This window comes from Mandrillus leucophaeus, unplaced genomic scaffold (genome assembly GCF_000951045.1).
Source record: "Mandrillus leucophaeus isolate KB7577 unplaced genomic scaffold, Mleu.le_1.0 Scaffold985, whole genome shotgun sequence".
Lineage (NCBI taxonomy): Eukaryota > Metazoa > Chordata > Mammalia > Primates > Cercopithecidae > Mandrillus > Mandrillus leucophaeus.
The window spans coordinates 131729-139226 of NW_012110752.1; the positions used below are offsets into that span (position 1 = coordinate 131729).

General features: G+C 37.4%; 1 pseudogene; it reads left to right on the top strand.

Annotated features, from left to right (window-relative positions):
* The first annotated feature begins 1543 nt into the window (after positions 1 to 1543).
* On the top strand, positions 1544 to 2475 carry LOC105532788 (annotated as a pseudogene).
* Positions 2476 to 7498: the final 5023 nt, after the last annotated feature.

Consider the following 7498-nt stretch of genomic DNA (forward strand, 5'->3'; position numbering starts at 1 on the left):
AAATTTAATATTTTCAATTATTTTAGTTGATACCATTCTGATAGGCAACTGGACTTTTCAGATGACAGTAAATTGGATATCTTTTTATTTATTCTCTGTTTATATATTATTTATTCTCTGTAATAGCAAAACTGTATGTGTGCTGTAAATTTTCCTTTCCATCCTTTGTCTGTTTTTTAAATAGGCTATTTGGCATTTCCTTATTAATTTGTAAGAATTCAATGTATGCTAGATTATTAACTATTCGCTTTCTAAATATCTTGCAAAGTTTTCTCCCTGTAATGTATCTTAACTTTACATATGATGTCTTTTACTGCTTTGAAACTTTAATTGATCTGATCTACAATTATTTTTATGGCTTTTTTTTTTTTTTTTGCCTTGTTTAGAAATGACTTCCTTGTTCCAAAGTTAGAAAAATACCCTACTATGTTTTCTTCTCACATACATTTCAGGAATAACTTTTAAATTTATTTGGAGTTTATTTCAGTGAGTGCTATTAGGTATGGAGCCTATTTTTTCCCCAAATATATATTAATAGTTATTTCTCTTAACACAATTTGGTAAATTTCTTCAGCTGACTTAAAATGTCACTTTTATCATAAACTAACTTTTAAAATATACCTGGGTCTGTACCTAGACATTGGTTTAGAATTCCAACTTCCAGAAAATTTGGCACATAGCATTCAACATTGAGAAATAGCACAGTAAACTTTGAGAAAACAACACAGACAGTGGAGATACACGGAATACAAAATGATAAAAGGGAAATAACCACATTAGAAGAACCCTTTAAGATGGCTGAAATCTATGTAAATGAATTTTAAAACCTGGATAGAAATGAATAACTTTCTAGAAATTCACCACATTTATCAAAAGTGACCCCAGAAGAGTTGGAAAATCTAAACAGTCTGATTTTTATAGAAGAAATAGAGAAAACTTTCAAAGAGTTACACCCCTATCAAGGCAACAAGACCAGACAGTGTTACAGATGAATTTGATAAAGGCATTAAAGGGCAAATAATTCCAATTTTTTTTTTTTTTTTTGAGATGGAGTTTTGCTCTGTTGCCCAGGCTGGAGTGCAGTGGAGGTGGAGCCCTAGCCAGGGACCCGCCTTTCTCTACCCAGCACTTCTCTTTCCGCCTTCCCTATCATTTAAAGGGACCACGCTGTTCCCTTCTCAGCACTCCCATATCAAAACTTCCATATTCTCTTTTTTTATTGGATATAGTTTATTTTATTTTATTTTATTATACTTTAGGTTCTAGGGTACATGTGCACAACGTGCAGGTTTGTTACATATGTATACATGTGCCATGTTGGTGTGCTGCACCAGTTAACTCGACATTTACATTACAAAACCTCCAAATTCTCTTTATGAGACAGATATAACTGGGCTGTGTGTCTGGAGGTCCCTCGTGTTGGGCCCGAGGGCACCTGTGTTCTGCGGGCTGGTTGGAGTGCTGGAGGTGAGTCAGGGCAGATGTAAACTCTGCACCTCATTGTTCCCTGGTGCCACCAGACATTGCTCAGGCCACCGGCACCATGAAGATCTGGACTTCGGAGCACATCTTTGACCACTCATGGGAAACTGTTACAACAGCTGCGACGTAGAAATACCCAGACCCTATGAACCCAGGTGTGGCTGGAATTAATGTGTTGGACCGATATATAGATCCCGCTGGAAAGTTGCACAGTCATAGACTTCTCAGCACAGAGTGGGGACTGCTGTCCATTGCGAAGTCTCTTATTGGTGCAGCAAGAACCAAAACATATGTGCAAGAACATTCTGTTGATCCTGTAGAGAAAGCAATGGAACTTAAATCTACTAATATTTCATTTACAAATATGGTTTCAGTAGATGAGAGACATATAAAAACCATAGCCTCAGGACCCAGAAGGAACTATTTTGACTCAAGAAGCCATAATCACCATGAAAGCGGTTAGCCTCAGCAGTTACCTTGAAGGACTGATGGCAAGTACAATATCCTCAAGTGCCAGTAAAGGTGAAGAAGCAGTGGAATGGGTAATGCACACATTAAATGCTGAGATTGGGCTGGGCACGGTGACTCACGCCTGTAATCCCAGTACTTTGGAAGGCCAAGGCAGGCAGATAACCTTAGGTCAGGAGTTTGAGACCAGCCTAGCCAACATGGTGAAACCGTCTCTACTAAAAAATACAAAAATTAGCTGGACATGGTGGTGGGCACCTGTAATCTCAGCTACTCAGGAGGCTGAGGCAGGAGAATGGCTTGAATCTGAGAGGCGTAGCCTGCAGTAAGCTGAGATCATGCCATTGCACTCTAGCGTGGGTGACAAGAGTGAAACTCCGTCTCAAAAAAAAAAAAAAAAAAAAAGCAGAGATTGAAGAATTGACAGCCTCAGCAGGAGGAAGCAATGGCAGCAGCAGCATTTGCTGAGGAGGGATCATGAAAGTTGGTAGACAACATCGGGTACCCCAGGTCTCTCCAAGCTGACTATATATTTATTTGTCATTTTAAAATTACAACTATATTTTAGGTAGTTTTTTTTTTTGATAAGCTGATATAAGGCTATATGACTTTTGATGAAAACAGAAAGTCTTCTAAATAAAAGGGATCATCTGAAATTAATGTTGTTTGAAATTACTATCTGATTTTGAGGGTGCCATTATTTATGTGAAAAATTAACAAGAAGTCCTTGGAAATAGGTGTTGACATTAAATCTCCTTAAGGTAGTATTTTAAAGCTTTTCATACACTGAAACTCCAGCTGCCTTTGGACCAACTCCAGAGCAGAGCAGAGTCACTTCCTATAGATGCCCGTTACCCTGCTGCTGTACACTTCAACAGCTTGCACAAGGGAACTCACTCAAAAGGAGAAATTGTGTAGTTTTAAACTATATTTTGTGTAAAATAACTTGCTCTGCTATAAACCACCATTAAAAACCAGTGTTTTGATTTGGTACTTAAGTATTTTCAGAGTGAAAATTATCACTAAAGTAACACATGACTCCAACAAAAGTATGGTTTTGTGTTTTGCTTTGTTTCGTTTTGAAACAATGTCTTGCTCTGTCACCCAAGCTGGAATGCAGTGGAGCAATCACAGCTCACTGCAACCTCCCTATCCCGGGTTCAAGCGATTCTTGTGCCTCAGCCTCCCAAGTAGCTGGGAGTACAGGCACGCACCACCACTCCTGGCTAATTCTTGTATTTTCAGTAGAGACGAAGTTTAACCATGTCGGCCAGGCTCGTCTCGAACTCCTGGCCTCAGGTGATCTGTCCACCTCGGCCTCCCAAAGTGCTAGGATTACAGGCATGAGCCATTGCGCCAAGTCAAAAGTATGGTTTCATTATATTAAAGAGTACTGTAGGCCGGGTGTGGTGGCTCACGCCTGTAATTCCAGCACTTTGGGAGGCCTAGACGGGCGGATCACGAGGTCAGGAGATCCAGACCATCCCAGCTAATACGGTGAAACCCCGTCTCCACCAAAAATACAAAAAAATTAGCCGGGCGTGGTAGCGGGCGCCTGTAGTCCCAGCTACTCAGTGGGCTGAGGCAGGAGAATGGCGTGAATGTGGGAGGCGGAGCTTGCAGTGAGCCGAGATCCTGCCACTGCACTCCAGCCTGGGCGACAGAGAGAGACTACGTCTCCAAAAAAAAAAAAAGTACTGTATTGATTTGCCAAAGTTTGTAAGTTCGTAAAGATATTATCTTCCTTGGATTTGTACTTTGTGATTTAGTATGCTGTACCATGGACTAGTTATGCTAACTGAAAAAATAGTCATTACCTGAGTTTTGCAGCACTCTACCCTAAACAGAACAGCTATTCACATCTTTTAGCACTTAACATTTGCCTGACTTAAAAATTGCCATGTGTCAAAATCATGGTTTATAATTGCTAAGGGCTGCTATGTCAGGTCATTTGAATATTATTACTTTTTGAAGCAATTGTGACCACAAAACATCTTTTTTAAGTGAAGGAACTGTATATCATTTGAAATTACTCAAATAATGTCTTGTTCTGAAGCATAAACCCTAGGTACTTATTGTTTTTAATAATATGGTGCCACTGCAGAGTTTGGGGGCAGTGGGGAAGAATGAGTATAATGACGAGGGGAGGATTGGCCTGAAACTAACCACTAAGTGAATTGCACTGCAGCTTTTATTTATGGGAACCCCTTGTTTGGGATCTCAGAGGGCAGCTGCAAACTGGAAAACAATTCAGTAAATATACATTGTTTAATATTTCATAGCAGGCAATAATCAACCACTAAATAACAGATTTAACATTTGCAATTGTTGCATACAAAGTATTTTTGCTAGAAGATGATTAGCTCTCACTTTTATTTTACAGTGCTTAATGTAATGAACTTCTAGTCATGTTTCCTATCAAAGAGATAAGTTAATATATGTACATAAACCACAGAAACAGTATGACGAACTATTTTTAAATTATCATTTTTCTACTTAAGATATGTTTAGCTTAAGACTTCTTAGGACATTTATAAAAGCAGGTTAAATTTAATAAGGTTTCTGATTTTTTTTTTTTTTTTTTTTTTTTTTTGGTAACTGGAGGTAGTTTTTACCAGTGAAATAACATTTCAGGTAAATAAAACTTTGCTAAATATTGATATTTGATAAAAAGTTACCTTGTATAATTTCTGCAAATTATCCTTGTTCTGAAAAAAGTGTAATGCCCTAATGATAAAAGATTTCTAAACAAATCCTAACAAATCCTTATCTTTTGGTTTTTCAAACTCTGATCTAATGGTACAATTTTGTAAATTTTCATTTTCCAGTGCAGTTAGTTACCATTTTAAAAAAATAGCTGGTAATTCATAGCTTTCACATGTTAAATATAAATGAACAGCAAGTAAATGAATTTAAGAGGACTAAACTGGAATAAAGTCTTCATAATAAAAATCTTGGACTATTTAATATTAAAATTGAAATGTGAATTAAGAAAAACTTGTGTTAATAAAAACTTTCTTTTTTAAAAAAAGAAACAAGTAAAATTAAAGATCAAATCCACTTATAAATGTCAGTGCAATAATCCTAAATAAAATATTGGAGAATATAATCCATAAAAATATTAAAGTAATATTATGGCCAAGTAAGATTTTGTTCAGGATGGCAAAAATGGTTTAGGAAATCTCTTTTTTTTTTTTTTTTTTGATGGGGGGATGGTCTTTTTTGCCCAGGCTGGAGAACAACGGCGTAGTCTCGGCTCACTGCAACCTCCACCTCTGGGTTCAAGTGATTCTCCTGCCTCAGCCTCTCGAGTAGGTGGGATTACAGGCGTGTGCCTCCACACTCAGCTAATTTTGTTACTCTTAGTAGAGACGGGGTTTCACCATGTCGGCCAGGTCAAACTCCTGACCTCAGGTGATCTGCCCGCCTCAGCCTCCCAAAGTGCTGGGATTACAGGCGTGAGCCACCACACCTGGCCCTAGGAAATCTTTTAATATAATTCATCAAATTAATAGTTTTTAGAAGATAAACTATTGATCCTGTCTATAAATGCTGAAAAGCATTTGGCAAAAGTCAACAACCATTATTGACTTAAAAGAAAACAAAACTCAGTATGATAGGAAAAGACAGATCCTTAAAATGTTGAGATAAAACTTTTTCGGTTTTTTGCCCCCAAACTGAGATCATTACCTTCAATGTCAGAAACATGACAGGGATACCCACTATCATCATTTCATACTGTGCAGGAGGTACCAGTCAATGCAATTAGCAAAAAGGAAAAAATGAAATTGGAAGTATGAAATTGGAAAGAAAGAGGTAATGCTATTACTATTTTTTAATCGATACAAAATATTTTACATATTTACGGGATACACACGAGTACTTGTTACATGCATAGAATGTGTAATGATTAAGTCAGGGTATTTGGGGTATCTATCACCCTGAGGATCATTTCTATATGTTGGTAAAATTTCAAGTCCTCTTTTCTAGCTACTTTGAAAAATACTATGCAATGTTGCTAACTATAGTCACCCTACTCTGCTATTGAATATCAGGGCTTATTTGTTCTTTCTAACTGTATGTTTACACCCACTAATCAACCTCTCTTTATTCTTCCTACCACCCAAACACTCTTACCAGCCTCCAGTATCTATCATTCTGCTCTCTATCTCCATGAGGCCAATTATTTTTTAGTTCTCATGTGTAAGTGAGGACATATGGCATCTGTCTTTCTGTGCCTGACTTATTTCATTTAACATAATCTCCAGTTCCATCCATGTTGCTGCAAATGACATGATTTCATTATTTTTTATGACTGAATAGTATCCATTGTGTATGTATACCATATTTTCTGAACCCATTTATATACCAATGGAGCTATTTACTATTTTCAGATAACATGAAGACCTAGGTGAATCAACTGCAAAACTATTACAAACAATAAAATAATTCAGCAAGGTAGAAGGGCACAAAAGTAATATAAAGAAACCAATGCATATCAGATACAGAAACCACAATCACCTAGAAGCTATAATGGAAGAAAATCCCTCAATATTACAATATTTTTTAAAGTAATTAATAATAAATGATAATATTTATATGACAGAAAGCTTAAAACATTTTAATTTGAGTCCCAGAAGGGCAGGAGAGTGAGAATGAGGAATAAATATTTGAGGAGATAATGACTGAGAATACAGTCATGTACCACATAAAAATGTTTCAGTAAACAACAGACCACAAATACAACGGTGGTCCGAAAAGATTGTAATACCATATTCTTACTGTACTTTTTCTATGTTTAGATACACAAATACTTACCATTGTGTTACAGTTGCTTACAGTATTCAGTGCAGTAACATGCTGCACAGGTTTGTAGCCAGCAGCAATAGGCTATACCATATAGCCTAGGTGTGCAGTAGGTTATACCATCTAGTTTTGTATAAGTATGCTCTATGCTGTTCACACAAAGACAATGTTTTCTAAGGTCATGTTTCTCAGAATGTATCCCCATCATTCATTGTTTCATGAATGTATTCCAAAACTGATGAAAGGCATCAATCCACAGATTTGAGAAGCCCTATGAATCCAAAGCAGAATAGTTACACTGGAGATACAATGTAAACCAATCAATGTGAAATCTGGGTTTATTGGGAATGGTGAGTCCCTATGTGACCTTGAGGCATTGGAGGAAGAGAAGTTGGTACCTTTTGATTATCCTTGCAACTCACCTCTCAGACTTCTCTGGTCCCAGGTGACAGACTTCTGGTCTGGTTGGGTCTGTGAGTTTCTTTACACTAGTGTTCACTGAGGTGTGGCTAGCGAAATTCTGGTTTGTTCTCTCAGCTGAGTTAAAACCCTGTGGTTCTCATTGGGATCTCAGCCTACTTTGGGTCTCACTGATCCTGTAAGTTCTAATCTCCATCATGGTCCTCACTCAAAAAACCTATCCTGTGGCTTCTGTGGTACAGTCATTATCCTCTGGCTACAGAAGCCTTTAGAAATCTTCTTGCTCTCACTTCAGTTGTCTTTAATCTAGTGGTTAAAGGCA